This window comes from Leptodactylus fuscus, chromosome 8, assembly GCF_031893055.1.
Source record: "Leptodactylus fuscus isolate aLepFus1 chromosome 8, aLepFus1.hap2, whole genome shotgun sequence".
NCBI classification, from domain to species: Eukaryota; Metazoa; Chordata; class Amphibia; order Anura; family Leptodactylidae; genus Leptodactylus; species Leptodactylus fuscus.
Genome location: NC_134272.1, coordinates 86,614,913 through 86,635,768, shown reverse-complemented (window position 1 = coordinate 86,635,768; position 20,856 = coordinate 86,614,913). Strand labels below are relative to the sequence as shown.

Here is a 20,856-nt window from a genome sequence, read left to right as displayed (position 1 = left end):
CGAAATTAGTTTATAGTTCTAGAATAATAATAATAAATGATGCATCATAAAAGTCTAAAACTGGGGAGAAGTATCAATCATTCCAGGTAAAACATGGGCACATGTGATAGATATGTGTGAATAAAGAATAACCATCAATGAAACATGAACTATAATGGGGTAAGTAGCCAGACCTCTCATTAGACGCCCCCAAGATCAAGTGGTAAAAAGTATATATTGTAAAAATATTAGGAAAATATGTCATAGTGGCTACACACTGCAAAAGTCATACATGGCCTGGACTGCCTACTGACAGGTGGTGAAGCTTTACAAGACTGATCACATTAGTCCATATAAACTATTATAACATCTGGATATCATAGAGGGAAATCTGCTCAGAATGAAGAACCACTAACATTTCATTAATATTATCCCTGCCATATGACATCTCTGTGAGCATTGTACCATGATATCACAATGTGCAGTACTGTGACATCACTGTGTGTATTATCCTGTACTGTGACATCACTGTGTGTATTATCCCTGTACTGTGACATCACTGTGTGTATTATCCTGTACTGTGACATCACTGTGTGTAATATCCCTGTACTGTGACATCACTGTGTGTATTACCCCTGTACTGTGACATCACTGTGTGTATTATCCCTGTACTGTGACATCACTGTGTGTATTATCCTGTACTGTGACATCACTGTGTGTATTATCCCTGTACTGTGACATCACTGTGTGTATTATCCTGTACTGTGACATCACTGTGTGTATTATCCCTGTACTGTGACATCACTGTGTGTATTACCACCTGTACTGTGACATCACTGTGTGTATTATCCTGTACTGTGACATCACTGTGTGTATTATCCCTGTACTGTGACATCACTGTGTGTATTATCCCTGTACTGTGACATCACTGTGTGTATTATCTCTGTACTGTGACATCACCGTGTGTATTATCTCTGTACTGTGACATCACTGTGTATATTATCCTGTACTGTGACATCACTGTGTGTATTATCTCTGTACTGTGACATCACTGTGTGTATTATCCTGTACTGTGACATCACTGTGTGTATTATCCTGTACTGTGACATCACTGTGTGTATTATCTCTGTACTGTGACATCACTGTGTGTATTATCCTGTACTGTGACATCACTGTGTGTATTATCTCTGTACTGTGACATCACTGTGTGTATTATCTCTGTACTGTGACATCACTGTGTGTATTATCCTGTACTGTGACATCACTGTGTGTATTATCTCTGTACTGTGACATCACTGTGTGTATTATCTCTGTACTGTGACATCACTGTGTGTATTATCCTGTACTGTGACATCACTGTGTGTATTAGCTCTGTACTGTGACATCACTGTGTGTATTATCCTGTACTGTGACATCACTGTGTGTATTATCTCTGTACTGTGACATCACTGTGTGTATTATCCTGTACTGTGACATCACTGTGTGTATTATCTCTGTACTGTGACATCACTGTGTGTATTATCCTGTACTGTGACATCACTGTGTGTATTATCCTGTACTGTGACATCACTGTGTGTATTATCTCTGTACTGTGACATCACTGTGTGTATTATCCTGTACTGTGACATCACTGTGTGTATTATCTCTGTACTGTGACATCACTGTGTGTATTATCTCTGTACTGTGACATCACTGTGTGTATTATCCTGTACTGTGACATCACTGTGTGTATTATCTCTGTACTGTGACATCACTGTGTGTATTATCTCTGTACTGTGACATCACTGTGTGTATTATCCTGTACTGTGACATCACTGTGTGTATTAGCTCTGTACTGTGACATCACTGTGTGTATTATCCCTGTACTGTGACATCACTGTGTGTATTATCTCTGTACTGTGACATCACTGTGTGTATTATCTCTGTACTGTGACATCACTGTGTGTATTATCTCTGTACTGTGACATCACTGTGTGTATTATCCCTGTACTGTGACATCACTGTGTGTATTATCCCTGTACTGTGACATCACTGTGTGTATTATCCCTGTACTGTGACATCACCGTGTGTATTATCTCTGTACTGTGACATCACCGTGTGTATTATCTCTGTACTGTGACATCACTGTGTATATTATCCTGTACTGTGACATCACTGTGTGTATTATCTCTGTACTGTGACATCACTGTGTGTATTATCCTGTACTGTGACATCACTGTGTGTATTATCTCTGTACTGTGACATCACTGTGTGTATTATCCTGTACTGTGACATCACTGTGTGTATTATCCTGTACTGTGACATCACTGTGTGTATTATCTCTGTACTGTGACATCACTGTGTGTATTATCCTGTACTGTGACATCACTGTGTGTATTATCTCTGTACTGTGACATCACTGTGTGTATTATCTCTGTACTGTGACATCACTGTGTGTATTATCCTGTACTGTGACATCACTGTGTGTATTATCTCTGTACTGTGACATCACTGTGTGTATTATCTCTGTACTGTGACATCACTGTGTGTATTATCCTGTACTGTGACATCACTGTGTGTATTAGCTCTGTACTGTGACATCACTGTGTGTATTATCCTGTACTGTGACATCACTGTGTGTATTATCTCTGTACTGTGACATCACTGTGTGTATTATCCTGTACTGTGACATCACTGTGTGTATTATCTCTGTACTGTGACATCACTGTGTGTATTATCCTGTACTGTGACATCACTGTGTGTATTATCCTGTACTGTGACATCACTGTGTGTATTATCTCTGTACTGTGACATCACTGTGTGTATTATCCTGTACTGTGACATCACTGTGTGTATTATCTCTGTACTGTGACATCACTGTGTGTATTATCTCTGTACTGTGACATCACTGTGTGTATTATCCTGTACTGTGACATCACTGTGTGTATTATCTCTGTACTGTGACATCACTGTGTGTATTATCTCTGTACTGTGACATCACTGTGTGTATTATCCTGTACTGTGACATCACTGTGTGTATTAGCTCTGTACTGTGACATCACTGTGTGTATTATCCCTGTACTGTGACATCACTGTGTGTATTATCTCTGTACTGTGACATCACTGTGTGTATTATCTCTGTACTGTGACATCACTGTGTGTATTATCTCTGTACTGTGACATCACTGTGTGTATTATCCCTGTACTGTGACATCACTGTGTGTATTATCCCTGTACTGTGACATCACTGTGTGTATTATCCCTGTACTGTGACATCACTGTGTGTATTATCCTGTACTGTGACATCACTGTGTGTATTATCCTGTACTGTGACATCACTGTGTGTATTAGCACTGTACTGTGACATCACTGTGTGTATTATCCCTGTACTGTGACATCACTGTGTGTATTATCCCTGTACTGTGACATCACTGTGTATTATCCTGTACTGTGACATCACTGTGTGTATTATCTCTGTACTGTGACATCACTGTGTGTATTTTCTCTGTACTGTGACATCACTGTGTGTATTATCCTGTACTGTGACATCACTGTGTGTATTATCCCTGTACTGTGACATCACTGTGTGTATTATCTCTGTACTGTGACATCACTGTGTGTATTATCCCTGTACTGTGACATCACTGTGTGTATTATCCTGTACTGTGACATCACTGTGTGTATTATCCCTGTACTGTGACATCACTGTGTGTATTATCCCTGTACTGTGACATCACTGTGTGTATTATCTCTGTACTGTGACATCACTGTGTGTATTATCCTGTACTGTGACATCACTGTGTGTATTATCCTGTACTGTGACATCACTGTGTGTATTATCTCTGTACTGTGACATCACTGTGTGTATTTTCTCTGTACTGTGACATCACTGTGTGTATTATCCTGTACTGTGACATCACTGTGTGTATTATCTCTGTACTGTGACATCACTGTGTGTATTATCTCTGTACTGTGACATCACTGTGTGTATTATCTCTGTACTGTGACATCACTGTGTGTATTATCTCTGTACTGTGACATCACTGTGTGTATTATCCCTGTACTGTGACATCACTGTGTGTATTATCTCTGTACTGTGACATCACTGTGTGTATTATCTCTGTACTGTGACATCACTGTGTGTATTATCTCTGTACTGTGACATCACTGTGTGTATTATCTCTGTACTGTGACATCACTGTGTGTATTATCTCTGTACTGTGACATCACTGTGTGTATTATCCCTGTACTGTGACATCACTGTGTGTATTATCCTGTACTGTGACATCACTGTGTGTATTATCCTGTACTGTGACATCACTGTGTGTATTATCTCTGTACTGTGACATCACTGTGTGTATTATCTCTGTACTGTGACATCACTGTGTGTATTATCCCTGTACTGTGACATCACTGTGTGTATTATCTCTGTACTGTGACATCACTGTGTGTATTATCTCTGTACTGTGACATCACTGTGTGCATTATCCCTGTACTGTGACATCACTGTGTGTATTATCCCTGTACTGTGACATCACTGTGTGTATTATCCCTATACTGTGACATCGCTGTGTTCAGATTTTGCTGTTGATGGTGGTCATGGTAGAGTGGGTCACGCTTTGCTATGGGGCCCCATGCTTACATTTTAGGATATCTGTGTGTCACATGGATGACCATTCAGTTGATGTGATATTATTACAGGCTGTTATAACTTTGCACGGTCACTATAAAACAGATCCTGCACGATGTAAATAATGAACATTAATTGTTCAAAATGATGCCAAATGCAGTACAAAGATGTTTTGTATCATTGAAAGCTCTACCACATTTATACGACCGTATTTTTCGGGTCTGTAATTGTCCGCAATTGTGAATCTGCACAGTGTTAAGGTTAAATTGCAGTGTTGGCACATTTCGATAAATTAGTGGGTTTTGGATTGCAGTTTGGACACTCGGTCAATATAAGGTTCGCCATCACTGCCCTAGACCACCTGGGAATTTGAAATGATGAGAAAATCTGCCTAAAAAATGACAGCGGCCATTATTATCTCAAGGTGATCTGTCTAGTTACAGACACATCGATACGTTTGCCTTCTTTTCTGATCTCTTCACTTTCAAAAAAGGAAATGTTCACAGGAAATAAAACCGCACTGCAGCGTCAGGTTCAAATGCTGGTATTGTCTATGGCAGGGGTAGGGAACCTTCGGCTCGCCAGCTGCTGAGAAACTACAACTCCCATCATGCTCCATTCACTTCCATGGGAGTTCCAAGAACAGCAGAGCCAGTGTGCATGCTGGGAGTTGTAGTTTTGCAACAGCTGGAGAGTCGTACATTCCCTACCCCTGGCTATGGGAACTAGTGTCGCTGCAACAAGGGCATTGTAATACTCTACACGTCAGTTTCTTCCAATGACAGGTTCCACCATGGTGCAAGGCATACCATGCCACCCGTGCCGCCATGTCCCCGTACCCATGGTAGAACCAATGCAGCTGCCCGGCCCTGGAAATGACATCTTTTTATTTAAATGTCTCTGTTTCAGGTTATAATATCCAAATATCAAGTGTCTTTAACGCAGGATCTGTTTCCTGTTCCTCTTTGCCACAGGCCTCCAGATTCTAGGAATACCCGGTGTCACTGCATGAAGATTAATGTACTCGGCTCGCACATGAACAGAATGTTCGCTGGTTGCCTCAGAAACCTGGTCGGTCTTTGGCCCTGGGGAGATGTTTGAGAACCAGCGCTGTGTTCAGCCGTAAGATTTCCTCACTTGGAGAACAGGCTGAGCAAGCAAGAGCTGAGATATTAAGAAAAATGTTTAAAGGCGCTGGTTTCGCATGCCCAGAGGCGGTCCAGAGCGCCGGGCACCTCAGCTGTGCGAGCGCCAAAGTTATCTGGGCTGATTTATAGCTTTCTATATCTTACATTAGCTGTGATGTTTGCAGGTGCACACAGCCTGTGTATATTATCACCGGCATCGTACACCCGCAGAGCATTTACTTTTTAGAATTTTTGCGCTTGGAACGTGTCCAACAATATTTTTCTGACTACATAATCTTATTTGTTGTGAATGTTTAATGCACTGGTTGTTATTCACATCGCCTGGCTTTGCTAGGCAGCCGGATACCTTCCCCGTATCTCCTTGTGGGTCTCCGCTGCACGGCCAGCGGCATCATGTCACCAAGAGACCTGCGTCTGCTGATGATGTCAGGCCTGGTTTCTGACTGGGCGTTAGCCCCATTCCTGATGCTTCTGTTTCTGACCTCGGCCTTGATCCTGACGGTCACGTTCACCTTCCCCTTGGGATCATTATTCTGGTACCTCTTGTTCTACTTCTATGCTCAGATTTTGGCCCTTGTCCACATCCTGACTGTTCTTGTGGCTTGGCACTGACTATGCTACTAGTATGTCAATTTTATTAGAATTAATCTATAACCTTTCTGAGGGATTTGTCCTTAAAGGGGTTGTCCTGGGTCAGGACCTGAAGACAATTGATATTGATGACTTATCCTGTGGATCGGTCATCGACATCAGATTGGTCAGCGTCTGACACCCGGACCCCGTCCCGATCAGCTGTTTTGGCTGCCACAATCTGTATACAATCGGAAGCAGCTCTTTAAGTAAATGGGAAAGGCCTACAATTCCAGGTGCCAATGCTACACTGTATGGACTGGAAGCTGTATTCAGTGTACCAATTCTGCTCCCATTCACTTGAATAGGAGCAGGGCTTCTTCTGTCTGTATACCTTGAATTCTGTTGGCCATATCCGCTGATCAGTGTGGGGTCCAGGTGTTGGATCCTGACTGATTTGATACTGATGGTATCCTATGGCTTGGTCTTCGATATCAATTATCTTCAGGTCCTGGGCAACCCCTTTTAGGAGGTTGCCTTTTCATGCCACCTTTCATTGTTCAAGGACTTATAGACCATACGTGTCCTACTAAATATTCTGGACAAGTAATAAGCAACTATATCCTCCATGACAGAGAAAGGAAAACTTATTCTAGTTCCACCTTTTGGAAGGTAGCTCTATGGAGAACAATGCTTGGTTTTCCAGAAACCTTGTGGCAAGATCTGTTTATCTCCTCCAAAAAGTAAAAGGACCCATCCATTGACACCCGTTTAGAGGTTATTGCCTCTCATCAGTGTAAAGCAGGGCACTTGCTGGCAGGGGAGAAGTTAAGGATTTGGGTCAGATCGGGTACTATGTCTCTGTCGGGAGCCACCTTTCAGTATACAAGGAGTTTTAGATCATACACATCTCACTAAATATTCTGGAAAGAGAATATGCAACTACCTCCTTCTTGACAAAATAAGGAAAACTTACTCTAGTGCCCCCTTTTGAAAGGTAGCTCCATATAGAGCAACGCATAGATTTCCAGAAACCTAGTGAAAAGATCTGGGATTAAAACCAAACCAGAATATCTCCTCCAATATGAAGAGAGACCCGCCCGCAGACGTATAAAGCAGGGTAATGGCTGGCTGAGAGGTCATAGATGTGGGTCAGCCCGAACAAACGCTCCCGGAAAAAAAGAACTCACCGGCTCCCATTGATTTCAATGGAAGACGACTTTTTGGTCAGGATTTTGAGGTGCATACGGTCTCAAAATCCTGACCAAAAAACCCCCATGTGAACTTATCCTAAGATTCTACACCCCAGTCTAGAAAGAGCCATACGAATCGTTCATGACTATTCTCATAACCCGCACAGTAGGTCACTTATACGGCAGCAGTCTGTACTCTGCAGAGCTGATCTTTATACTCTGGGGTTATGAAGTTGCGACCATTTATTTTTGGCTAAGCAATGTTGCTTTTGATCACCAAATCCAGATTTGTAAGTAGGGTCTCCTTTACTCAAGGCAATGGGACAGTCATGTCTGTGGGACTGTAGCTGTGTTTCTGATCTGTGGATAGGTGATGCACGCTCTATTGTTTCATGGGCAGCACTGACCTGTGAACCTTGCTCGTGTGTATACAGCCCTAGTAAAGTATTAGGAGTGTCATTTGCACTAACGTGATGCTGAAGCACTGACAGCTTCAACTTGTGCATAGATAGCATGTATAGTTCTATAAGGTGATCCAGCATTTTGCAAAATTCAGCATTAACACGATGATCACCTGTGGGGCCCAATGACTAAGTGGACCTGAAAATTGAAGCTTGTGCCAGGTGTCTCTTGTTAACCTTACACCCATCATCTGGGAGTTTTGACACCTTGTGAGCTGCTCCTGCCTGAGCAGACTATTGTAAGTACTGGTGGAGCGGACTGTATTGTAAGTACTGGGGGAGCGGACTGTATTATATACCTACTGGTGGAGCGGACCGTATCGCCCCTACTGGGGGAGCGGACCGTATCGCACCTACTGGGGGAGCGGACCGTATCGCACCTACTGGGGGAGCGGACCGTATCGCACCTACTGGGGGAGCGGACCGTATCGCACCTACTGGGGGAGCGGACCGTATCGCACCTACTGGGGGAGCGGACCGTATCGCACCTACTGGGGGAGCGGACCGTATCGCACCTACTGGGGGAGCGGACCGTATCGCACCTACTGGGGGAGCGGACCGTATCGCACCTACTGGGGGAGCGGACCGTATCGCACCTACTGGGGGAGCGGACCGTATCGCACCTACTGGGGGAGCGGACCGTATCGCACCTACTGGTGGAGCGGACTGTATTGTAAGTACTGGTGGAGCGGACTGTATCGCCCCTACTGGGGGAGCGGACTGTATTATATACCTACTGGGGGAGCGGACTGTATCGCACCTACTGGGGGAGCGGGCCGTATCGCCCCTACTGGGGGAGCGGGCCGTATCGCCCCTACTGGGGGAGCGGGCCGTATCGCCCCTACTGGGGGAGCGGACTGTATTATATACCTACTGGGGGAGCGGACTGTATCGCCCCTACTGGGGGAGCGGACCGTATCGCCCCTACTGGGGGAGCGGACCGTATCGCACCTACTGGGGGAGCGGACCGTATCGCACCTACTGGGGGAGCGGACCGTATCGCACCTACTGGGGGAGCGGACCGTATCGCACCTACTGGGGGAGCGGACCGTATCGCACCTACTGGTGGAGCGGACTGTATTGTAAGTACTGGTGGAGCGGACTGTATCGCCCCTACTGGGGGAGCGGACTGTATTATATACCTACTGGGGGAGCGGACTGTATTATATACCTACTGGGGGAGCGGACTGTATCGCACCTACTGGGGGAGCGGGCCGTATCGCCCCTACTGGGGGAGCGGGCCGTATCGCCCCTACTGGGGGAGCGGACTGTATTATATACCTACTGGGGGAGCGGACTGTATCGCCCCTACTGGGGGAGCGGACCGTATCGCACCTACTGGGGGAGCGGACCGTATCGCACCTACTGGGGGAGCGGACCGTATCGCACCTACTGGGGGAGCGGACCGTATCGCACCTACTGGGGGAGCGGACCGTATCGCACCTACTGGTGGAGCGGACTGTATTGTAAGTACTGGTGGAGCGGACTGTATCGCCCCTACTGGGGGAGCGGACTGTATTGCCCCTACTGGGGGAGCGGACTGTATTATATACCTACTGGGGGAGCGGACTGTATCGCACCTACTGGGGGAGCGGGCCGTATCGCCCCTACTGGGGGAGCGGGCCGTATCGCCCCTACTGGGGGAGCGGACTGTATTATATACCTACTGGGGGAGCGGACTGTATCGCCCCTACTGGGGGAGCGGACCGTATCGCACCTACTGGGGGAGCGGACTGTATTATAAGCACTGGTGCAGCGGACCGTATCGTATCTACTGGTGGAGCGGACCGTATCGCACCTACTGGTGGAGCGGACCGTATCGCACCTACTGGTGGAGCGGACCGTATCGTACCTACTGGTGGAGCGGACCGTATTGCACCTACTGGTGGAGCGGACCGTATCGCATCTACTGGTGGAGCGGACCGTATCGCCCCTACTGGTGGAGCGGACCGTATCGCCCCTACTGGGGGAGCGGGCCGTATCGCCCCTACTGGTGGAGCGGGCCGTATCGCCCCTACTGGGGGAGCGGGCCGTATCGCACCTACTGGGGGAGCGGGCCGTATCGCACCTACTGGGGGAGCGGACCGTATCGCACCTACTGGGGGAGCGGACCGTATCGCACCTACTGGTGGAGCGGACTGTATTGTAAGTACTGGTGGAGCGGACTGTATCGCCCCTACTGGGGGAGCGGACTGTATTATATACCTACTGGGGGAGCGGACTGTATCGCCCCTACTGGTGGAGCGGACCGTATCGCCCCTACTGGTGGAGCGGACCGTATCGTACCTACTGGTGGAGCGGACCGTATCACACCTACTGGTGGAGCGGGCCGTATCACACCTACTGGTGGAGCGGACCGTATCGCCCCTACTGGGGGAGCGGGCCGTATCGCACCTACTGGTGGAGCGGACCGTATCGCCCCTACTGGTGGAGCGGACCGTATCGTACCTACTGGTGGAGCGGACTGTATCGCCCCTACTGGTGGAGCGGACCGTATCGTACCTACTGGTGGAGCGGACTGTATCGCCCCTACTGGGGGAGCGGACTGTATCGCCCCTACTGGGGGAGCGGACTGTATCGCACCTACTGGGGGAGCGGGCCGTATCGCACCTACTGGGGGAGCGGGCCGTATCGCACCTAATGGGGGAGCGGGCCGTATCGCACCTACTGGGGGAGCGGACTGTATTGTATTATAAGCACTAGTGAGGCAGTAACATAAGTAATTCTAGGTGGAGTTGACATGGCGACGCTCACCACAACGTTGTGAATCCTCAGGTGACTTTGTCATCACTAATTAGTAGAACATTTCATTATTGTCCGGGGAGCCGGAGATGGATTACAACAGTCATTGACTCTGCACAGATAAAAACCTGAATATTCAGATGAGGTTTCTATTCTATCCCCTCCCCCAGTGTCACAGTCCTCGGGGAGCTGAGATATAAAGATGAATTATACACCAGGTTTGATGAACATATAAGATCACTATTTATAGATAGATGTGCGGTTCCGAATTTAGTCGTGCTTATAGTGATGGAAACAAAATCCCCCCATTATACTCGCTATGGCGGATCTGTACGATCAACCATCAATGTCAGATTGGTGAAAAATGTGGATTTGGGTACGGACACTAAATGCTGGCGTGAATTTTCTGAAACAATTGAGGTGAATTTGTCTATGTCCCAAAGGGGGTGTGGCTTCCAAAAACCATTGCACAGTAGGCGGCCCTGCACAGCAACTTAGAGGGGTTTTCAGGCCGCAAAAGTATTTTTGATACTGCACCGGATGTGTGATCTCTGGGGTCTGACACCAATATTAAGGACAGGGATTGCTCCGTTCTGATGACATGGAGCAGGAGAGGACCCGCTGTATAACCAAAGTATGGGACGCCCCCTTGGGTGAGTCTCGGCCCGCACAAAGTACATCACCTTGTACACCAGTACATGTACAAGATGAACAATCCCTTTTAATATCCATCTTTCCGCCTTGGCTTTGGGTGCCACCAAACGTCACATATCCAATGCCGCAAAGGAAAGGTCGGGAGCGAGGAGATGTGAATGATTACAGTATTAGTTGTTGGATTATAGTCATTCAGGAATCTTGGAAAGCTGAGTGACCACCACTATAGCCCTGAAACAAGGAGGAACTTTGAGGACAATTATAGTTTTGACTCCGGGTGTCATTTATTACGTTTTTAGGTAAAGTGGACAATCCCTTTAAATACTCATGTCTCTGCTTTGGCTATGGGTGCCGCTTAACATCACCTATTGGGTGCGAAACCCAAGTAGTCAGAAGGGGGGGGGGGACGTAATTACTATCAGCTAAGCCAATTGGATAATTGCCATTCAGGAGCCTGGGAAAGCTGGGTGACTACCACTATAGCCCTGAGACAAGGGGGCGACTGATACAAGGGGGAGACGAAATTACTATCATCTAAGCCTATTGGATAATTGCCATTCAGGAGTCTGGGAAAGCTGGGTGATTATCACTATAACCCTAAAACAAGGCGGAGATGTAATTACTATGAGCTAAGCTTATTGGATAATTGCCATTCAGGAGCCTGGGAAAGCTGGGTGACTACCACTATAGCCCTGAGACAAGGGGGCGACTGATACAAGGGGGAGACGAAATTACTATCATCTAAGCCTATTGGATAATTGCCATTCAGGAGTCTGGGAAAGCTGGGTGACTACCACTATAGCCCTGAGACAAGGGGGCGACTGATACAAGGGGGAGACGAAATTACTATCATCTAAGCCTATTGGATAATTGCCATTCAGGAGTCTGGGAAAGCTGGGTGATTATCACTATAACCCTAAAACAAGGCGGAGATGTAATTACTATGAGCTAAGCTTATTGGATAATTGCCATTCAGGAGTCTGGGAAAGCTGGGTGACTACCACTATAGCCCTGAGACAAGGGGGGAGACGTAATTACTAGCAGCTAAGCCTATTGGATAATTGCCATTCAGGAGTCTGGGAAAGCTGGGTGACGACCACTATAGCCCTGAGACAAGGGGGCGACTTATGGACAAGTGTCATACAGGGACACCCGGGGTCACAACATGAGTTGACGGTAGCATGCACCTTCTTATATACGGTTATATATTCTATATAAACCAAAGGCCAAGCCTGAGAGTGTGTGAAGCCGGCAGCGCACATGTGTCCATTCACTCCCTTGCTGGCGGCCGCCTCTTATCTCTCAGGCTGCATGACCTGACATCTCACTGCAGCCCCCTGCTGGCTCATTGTCCGCACAGAGCATGCTCTGCCCTGGTGCCTTGTGGGAGTTGTAGTTCTGACGCCCGCTCCCGCGCCTGACGCTGAGGTAAAGCGAAACTACCATCCCCGGCATTCCTTGCGCGCGGGCGCGGTGCATTGTGGGAGCTGAAAAAAAAAACAATTCAGTCTCTCGGCTAAGCTGTTAGGGGTGTGCCTTGTCTGCACAGTGTACACAGATTCCAAGTGCCGACCAGCAGAATTTGCAATGCAGCCTTGGATGTGACTGGGGAAGAGGACATAATGTAACTCAAGATTAGTAACAAGATAAGTAAAGCAAAGTGTTTGCAAAGTGACTCATACTGGAACATGATGATAAAAGTGGAGCTGTAGCCCCCATGCAGCCTCCTCTCCCCCTTCCCCCCTTATCTGTGACCTAGGAGTGTAATGTTCTCCGCCTGCATGCTCGTCTTGTCTGCCTGCCTTGTCTCGCCTCCCAATGGAACTGTCCCCCCCTACAAGCCGCTAATCGTTTGTTCCCAGTGTGTTCTAATGATCGTCACGAATGTTCCACTGCTCCCGATTGTAGGGGGGTTCGTGTGACCGGCTATCAGTTCTGGGGGTCTGTTCTCCTGCTGGGGCATGGCTGCAGCCCTGAAGGGGTTAATGCTTTGCTTTCTTGCTGTGTTTCAGGACTTGCAGCTCTTTGTCACCTCCTGTGAGTGATCTCTCTTCTATGTGTGTGTCTATACCTCTGTGTATGTGCATTTTGGGTGTATAGCTTGTGATATGTCAGTGTAAACCCATTAAACCCTATAGTTGCCTCCATTTAACTGCAATACATATGCATACTGTGCAGAACAGCTGTTGTACTGAAACAAAACGGCGCCCCCTGTGGCCGCCACTATAAATATGCACTATATACGGTTTACCTAGTGCAACCGGTTTACGTTTTTTGTTGTTTTTTTTAGCTGTAATGTATTGTGTCGCTGGCCTTATGTGTATAGGATATAATATCGGTGTAGTATACCGCCCTGCGTTGTGGTTACCCTGCCCCTATACGACAATCCGGTCTGCGTTGTATCCTCGCTGAGAGGCAGGGGTTAGGTAAGGACGTTTAATTCTAGCTAAAGGATCCAATTAAACATGTCAATGGACCAGATCGTCCCCGTACCCCCTCCCCTCCCCCTCTTTCGGCGGTGCAGGTTGCCTATAAACACGTCTTATTGTTTGGGCTCCATTCTCATTAATCATTCCAGCAGGTTTTTTTTTTTTTTTGTTTGTGTTTTTTTTAATTTTTTCGCTTTTAGATATTCAATGAGTTCTTCTGGCAATTCATATATCACTTATAGCGAATATTTTCCTTCTAAGAAGGTTTGAGGATTGGGGGGGGGGGGTTGTGTAAGAAAATCGAACAGCTGTGTTCTATATCTGGATATTGTAATATATAAGCCCTGCAGCTGAAGTCCCATTATGAGATGCATGGCAGCGATTCCTTGTGAAGATGCCCACGTTTCGGCTTTTTTATTGTTCGGTCAGTTTAATTCATTAGCGCTCGTCCTGTATCGGAGCCAACAAAGGAACAGCTTGACACGTTTTTCTAGTAAAATCCAAAGCGAAGGGTTAACGCCTGAGCCCGGCGTTCTGTACAGCGAGGTACAATGTACCGGTACGTATTTGATGTGGTTGCAGGTCTGGGTTTATGGCGTTTTTTTTGTGTGTGTGTGTTGTGTTTGGGATTGTTTTTGCTGTTTTTAGTTGGGCACACGCTGTCCTCGGGGCTTAGACTCGTGTGTGGCCCAGCAGGCCGCGGTGGCTGCCAGGATATGCCCGGTGACCCGTCATGTTCCACTGTGTGACCTGAAATGACTGATGGTAATCGACACTAAGCTCCATGTGTGTAGCTGTCAGGGATGGTCCCGGCCTCCGAAATTCCTCTTAACACACCCAGGAAACATTAAAGGGGGTCTCTATAATTTAATAACATAACTGTCTATGTTCTATAGATTATATCAGGACCCCCAACAGATACTTTTGGGGTTCCCGTGTGCGATTGCTTATGTTTACTTGTGTTTTGCGCCCAATGGTGAAAGAATCCGTATGCTATCCGCAATGGTGGGCAATACGCCGAAAACGACTACGGTCATGATCATGGCTGTTATCTCTATATTGTATAGATCCGTAATTGTGATATTAAACCGACACATTCGTGTCTATGGCCTTCCACAAAATACAGAGAGGGTCGTATTCATATCCGTTCTCCAACACCGCCTTCGCCTTGCCTTTTGGCAGATCCGTAATGACAGACGTGTTCTTTTGTGGATCCGTTAAAAACCGCTGCAGTCCACAGGCTGCCCATAGGCATAAGACATGCCGCCAGTCTCGTATATAGGAGCAGTCAACCGCCCTGTAGTGGGTATATGTGGAGACTGGCGTATTCCACGACACTGTCTCATGTATGAGGAGTGCACACGTCTTCATATATACTGGGCCGTGCACCTGTGACATGACGCCTCTGGCCCCGGAGGTTTCGCTGATCAGTGGCCACCAGTAAACGGTAACGCAACCCCCTATTCCATGATAGTGGCATGGAGGCTCAAAAACACCACTTGTGACCATTGTTATACTCGTGGTTTGTGCCTTTTTTTTTTTTTTTTTAAACTCCAGATGGTTTAATCTTGAGGCTGGTCTTACACGGGCGTAATAATTGAGGATTTTCAATTGCTGACACATTATACTCAATGCAGTCTCTTACACCACCGGATATTTTATCCGTGGTGTGGCCGGGCCGCAACCGTGGTCCGCAGTTTATAGAACATGGCCGTGAATTGCGGCACTGCTCGGACTCACCCATAGAACTCTATGGGCGGGTGCGGCGCTTTACGGGCGTCTGCGGAGTCTATGTTGATGATCAGCAACTTGCGGACCGTAAAATCATTACGGCCGCGTAAGACCAGCCTAATAGGGAGATCACTGGTTGGACTGTCCATTGTTCTTCCAGAGATAAGCGGCATCACGGGCGTTCCCTCCGTACGAGCTGAATGGATATGTTAATATGAGAGGATCGCTGGTAAATATTTTATGTCTATAGTAGAATTTTAATGAGATGTATACTGGAAATGGAAAAACTTTGTTCGATATCTTCCGCTGCTTCCTGCTTTTAAAGGGATATTCCAGGACTGTTACCTATCCTAAGGACACCAGGAACCCCCCCAATTAGCCAATAGAACGGGTGTCGACAATTTTGGGTGTAGTTCATGGTTTAACCGTTTCTGGTATAGAAGCTCAGTCCCATTTGCTGGGGTGCCTGGTGTCGAACCCCCTTGGATTTGTTATTGGTGACCTACCCTATGAATAGGCCATTAATACCAGGCTGGGTTCACATGGCAGAAAGTGAAGATGAATTTAAGGTGGTCTCAGATTCTTCGCCAAATTCCGTCCCTGTGCAATTTGTTCGCTGTCTCGTCCCGGACTCCATGTCCGAATCAGCTGCAGAATCCGATGTAAGATCGCGCCGGGTGCACTTCTTTCTTTCAACATCCTAAAAAAGTCGCTTACGGTCTCCCACTTTAAACCAATTGGATGTGGAAGCCACCATAAAATCAGCGGCGTTTCAGTCGTGTGAATGAACCCTAAAGTTATAGTCAACCAATGGAATCAGGTGCTGATTTTGAAGCGGTTTCAATCAAGTCTCAAAATTGGTGACAGATTTTGCCCAGATTCTGCCTCTCATTGTTCCCAACACGAGACAAGGATTGAAGCAAGATGCTAAAAAAATAAGCACTCCTCTCAATCTTGTGGGTCCTGATGTAGAATCAGAGAACTCGCTGATTCCCGTGGGGGACACAGAAAACGAAGTGGCCCATGGTGTGTGAATAAGGCCATAGTTTAAAATTGTGGAACCTCGTAGCGTAAAAGCTGCAATTTTGCTGTTGCGAATAATGCAGCGTTTTATAATACCTGCAAAGTGGATGGGATTCTGGCTAATCTCATCCACACGTTGCAGGAAAAAATCTGCAGCGGAAATGCGGCGATTCCAAAAACCAAAGCACTGTGGACACCGGCAGCTTCCCTATAGGTATAACAGAAGCAGAAAGTCTGCAGAGAAAGACTAACTAAAAACTAAAAGTACCGCGGGAAAAACTGCGTTTCCATTTTCCCCCCTGGACCAATGGATCTTTGCACAGGTCTTAGATTCATAGCTTTGCATGTTTGGTATGTGTGAAATCTATGGAGTTGGGCTCTTCATTGAGATCACATGTGCTTGCTGTAGGCCCCTACGTTCATCTAGTCCTTGGGCGCCCCATTACTCAGGCCTCCACCAGGGTAACCCTTTTCTGTGTCCATGACGGACTACCTGAGTATCTGTGCTGAATCATTGAGGCATTGGAGAGTGGTTTATTGCTTGCTTGTAGTTTTAGGGTTTGATATTGCAGTGCTGCTCCATAGACTTCAATGGGATGGATCTGCTGTACCAAATTCCACCGATACACTTTGTATGGCGAGTGTGAGTAAGTGCAGCTCCCGCCATGTAGACGTTATTGAGAACCGAGAGTGCCTCGGCTGTCGGAACCTCGCAGATCTCATATTGAGGACTTGTCCGAAGGATGGACCATCAATGCTGGGTAGTGGCTACCCCTTTAAGATTATGCAAATTTTTTGTTTCAGAAATTGCAAAGAGTAGCATTGATGGAGGACTGCGTGCTGTGGTCTCCTACAGTCACTTACACTAAGGGGTCACAGCATGGTAAGTGAGAGATCAAAATCCTTTGAAGAGCGTTTCAGTAATTCTTAGAATAGGTCATTCGTTCCAGGTTGTTGGGGATCCAACACCCGGTGAGCAGCCGTTAAAGAGGGTGCGCCATTGGAACGAGTGCTGAAGCTTCATTGCATACGAAGAACGGCGCCATATGTTATAGGGTGGTTGTGCTTGGTATTGCAACTTAACATCGTTCATTTGAATCAGTATTGGGTTTCATGCACACGACCAAGTGTGCAAGGCCAAGGCTCTTCCAATGAGGGGTCCAGTGCTCCATTCCTATAATTATAGGGCAGGTACTATCCTGTTCTGTTACATTGGAGCGAAAACCTGCACCTGCACACTCAGTCGTGTACTTGAGACCTAAGTCGCAGCCTGACCATGAGACAGATGATTGTGACGTCACTGGCCTGAAAAGAATAGTGGCCCTCGCCATACTGACACATCGATCACATCCATATAACTAATGGTGGGCTGCAGCGGTAAGGGCAGGACCTCACAAGATGGATGATCTGTGGATTTTCCTTCTAGAATTATGGGCGGAAAATCTGCAGCATATTACATTGTCTGCACCATAGGTGACACTCGGACGACGGTCATCCACCACTTAACGCGGGGAGCAGATTTTAGTTTTATGTCAAGTTATGACGCAAATTTCCTTCCATGGATTTTACCTTTTGCAATGAATAATGTGAATTCTGTGGTTTATCTGCATGAAACTCATTTGGATTCATTGGCAAAATCTGCAGTGAAAATTAAGTTACGGAAATGCAGAATACGTGAGACCCTGAGATTAGGGTGATAGGAGGTTACCCACAGGTGTTGTACTGGATGTAATGATAGAGTAACATGGGCCTTCAGGTGAGAATCTTGAGACGCGTAAGATTGAGCGTGATGCTTGTTTTTTCAGTGTCCCATTGTTGAAATTCAGCCCCAAATCTGCAAAAAACTCTGCTATATGAACATACCCTAAGGGTGCTGTCAGTTTTTCAGCAAACTCTTCCTAGCCCCCTGTTCTGAATGGCGCTATGGTCGGATCTGTGCACTCACCACTCCATTCACTTCAATGGGGTGCTTGGAGATGACCGGGACCGAAACTGATGATTTGTGACCATATGGACTGACTATCTCTATAAAATATGTGACTGATCGTCTGTGATATCAGGGTGCAGGTGTCAGAACCCCAAAGATTAGATAATGATAACTTGTTGGGAGGACACGACTTGTATATGTGTTTGGGCTGGAATACCCCTTTAGTTAATGATCCTATGATCTTTCTGGTTTGCCGTTTTATTCTAGCATATGAATGGTCTGACTATTTGTGTTACCAATCTGATCTATGATTGATCGGCCCCGTTCTGGCCAATACTGATGTTGTATATGGCTGCCCTGAATTGGAGACCCTGCTGAGAGCGTAGGGTTACCTAAGGGCTAGTTCATACGGGGGCAAGGAGGCGGATTTTGCCTCAAAATCCGACTCCATACAATGGTGGTCTATGGAGACCACTAGCGTTCTTTTTTCCGCATGTTGCCGCTGGCGGGGAATAAGAAGTGAGCTGCCTTTTCTTCAGCCGGATTCTGCGGCTTGCTGAGCCGCGGCTTCCGCCTGGCGGCAGCAACCTCTGCAGTTGGCCCATTCATTTGAGCCGACTCCGGAAGGGGGAACCACGACGGTTGTGGCAGGCGGGTTTTGACCCGAGAGTGACATGGGGAGAATATACAAACTCCTTGCAGATGTTGTTCCTGGTGGTATTCGAACCCTGGACTCCAGTGCTGCAAGGCTGCAGTGCTAACCACTGAGCCACCGTGTTGCCTCCCTTAAAATGGTTTTTCTAAACCCGAGCACACCTTTATGCCCCAAGTACAGAGAGGAATGCGGATCTGAAAATCTGGTCTGTACATTGTCCAAGTTTCTGACCCAAACTCAGTGCAGAGACCCAGACCCCGTGCATAATACTGATCACTTATCTCACAGTGCATCCTACGTCCAGTACTGTATATAGTATATACTCTATATATAGAGCTGCGGTAAAAAAGGGACACCGGACATCATAGATCACTGTGATAAAGGGTTGGGAAATACAGCTGAGGAAAATCTGGCCCAGATTCCTCTGTGTGTATGGGGCCTTAAATTTAGATGGACCGACAAGAGTTTCCTCCATGTGTCAAATAAATCCATTCTTCCGCCTTAGCCCTGCAGAATAACTCCATAGTCTTGGGGACATGAAAGGTCAGAGCGAGTCGATGATGATATTCACAGCAATACTGCAAAAATTATTGCCAAGTAAAGAAATGAGCTTTGTATCTGCTGCCAAGGAAAACGAAGTGACAAATGTTCTGAATTTACGACTTGAATACAGGGCGGTGAAGTCGGAATAAAAAAAGTTACCAACCTCAGAACACAATGATTGTTATTTATATTGTACAATTATAAATATTAGGTAATGAGATGTCTAATTTGTTCCGTATTTACTGACATAGGAATCAGTCACTGACATTGTGAGTGAGAAGAGATTTATAGTTTCAGCCTGACATGGAGAATCATTTAGTGGATGTTCACACAGAGTTTTTACAGGCGTATTTGGATGCGGAATCTGCCCCAAAAATCGCCTGCAAAAACACCTCCCGTTCATTTCAATGGGAATCACTATCTTCACGCAGATTCCACAGCTCGAAACTCCTTCCTGATTAAACCCATTTATTCGTGCCGTTGCGGCTAGCCGCGCGAAAAAGCTATATGGCGTAAAAGGTTTCCGACATGTGAACACCCTTAGGAAGGTGCAGGTGGTTTGGACTCATCAGCGCTGCTTGTTAAGGTGTTCAGCCATTGTCCTACCAAATATTGGAAAGATTTTTTCTATCACTGCTGGGAAGATTTTACGTAAATGTTATTTTACCTTCATGTACAAGAATATAACTACTAGAGATGAGCGAACAGTAAAATGTTCGAGGTTCGATATTCGTTTCGAGTAGCCCCTCAATATTCGACTACTCGAATCGAATATCGAATCCTATTATAGTCTATGGGGGGAAAATGCTCGTTTCAGGGGCAGGCAACATTCGATCAAATTATACTTACCAAGTCCACGAGTGAGGGTCGGGCTGGATCCTCCGAGAAGTCTTCTCCGTGCAGTGTCCCCGCGGCGTCTTCCGGCTCTTCATTCACTCTGCCAGGCATTAGGCCTGGGCAGAGCCGACTGCGCATGCCCGCACTACAAGCGGACATGCACAGTCGGCTCTGCCCAGGCCCGATGCCTGGCAGAGTGAATTCAGAGCCGGAAGACGCCGCGGGGAAGCTGCACGGAGAAGACTTCTAAAGGTAGGAGAGGAACCAGCATTGATTGGCCAACTGTATAGCATTAGGCCAATCAATGTTGGTTCTGCATCGAACTTTTACATTTGAACAGCGAGTGGTATTCGCT

At 46.7% G+C, this 20,856-nt stretch overlaps 1 protein-coding gene across 8 annotated transcripts in view; it reads left to right on the top strand.

Moving 5' to 3' along the window:
• The first annotated feature begins 12,875 nt into the window (after positions 1–12,875).
• Positions 12,876–20,856, top strand: part of R3HDM1 (R3H domain containing 1) — a 75,983-nt gene continuing 68,002 nt past the window's right edge. For all 8 annotated transcript variants that reach the window (XR_012717356.1, XM_075284549.1, XM_075284551.1 and 5 more), the window contains exon 1: positions 12,876–13,006. The gene's annotated coding sequence lies outside the window, so the exon portion shown is untranslated. The remainder of the gene's footprint in view (positions 13,007–20,856) is intronic.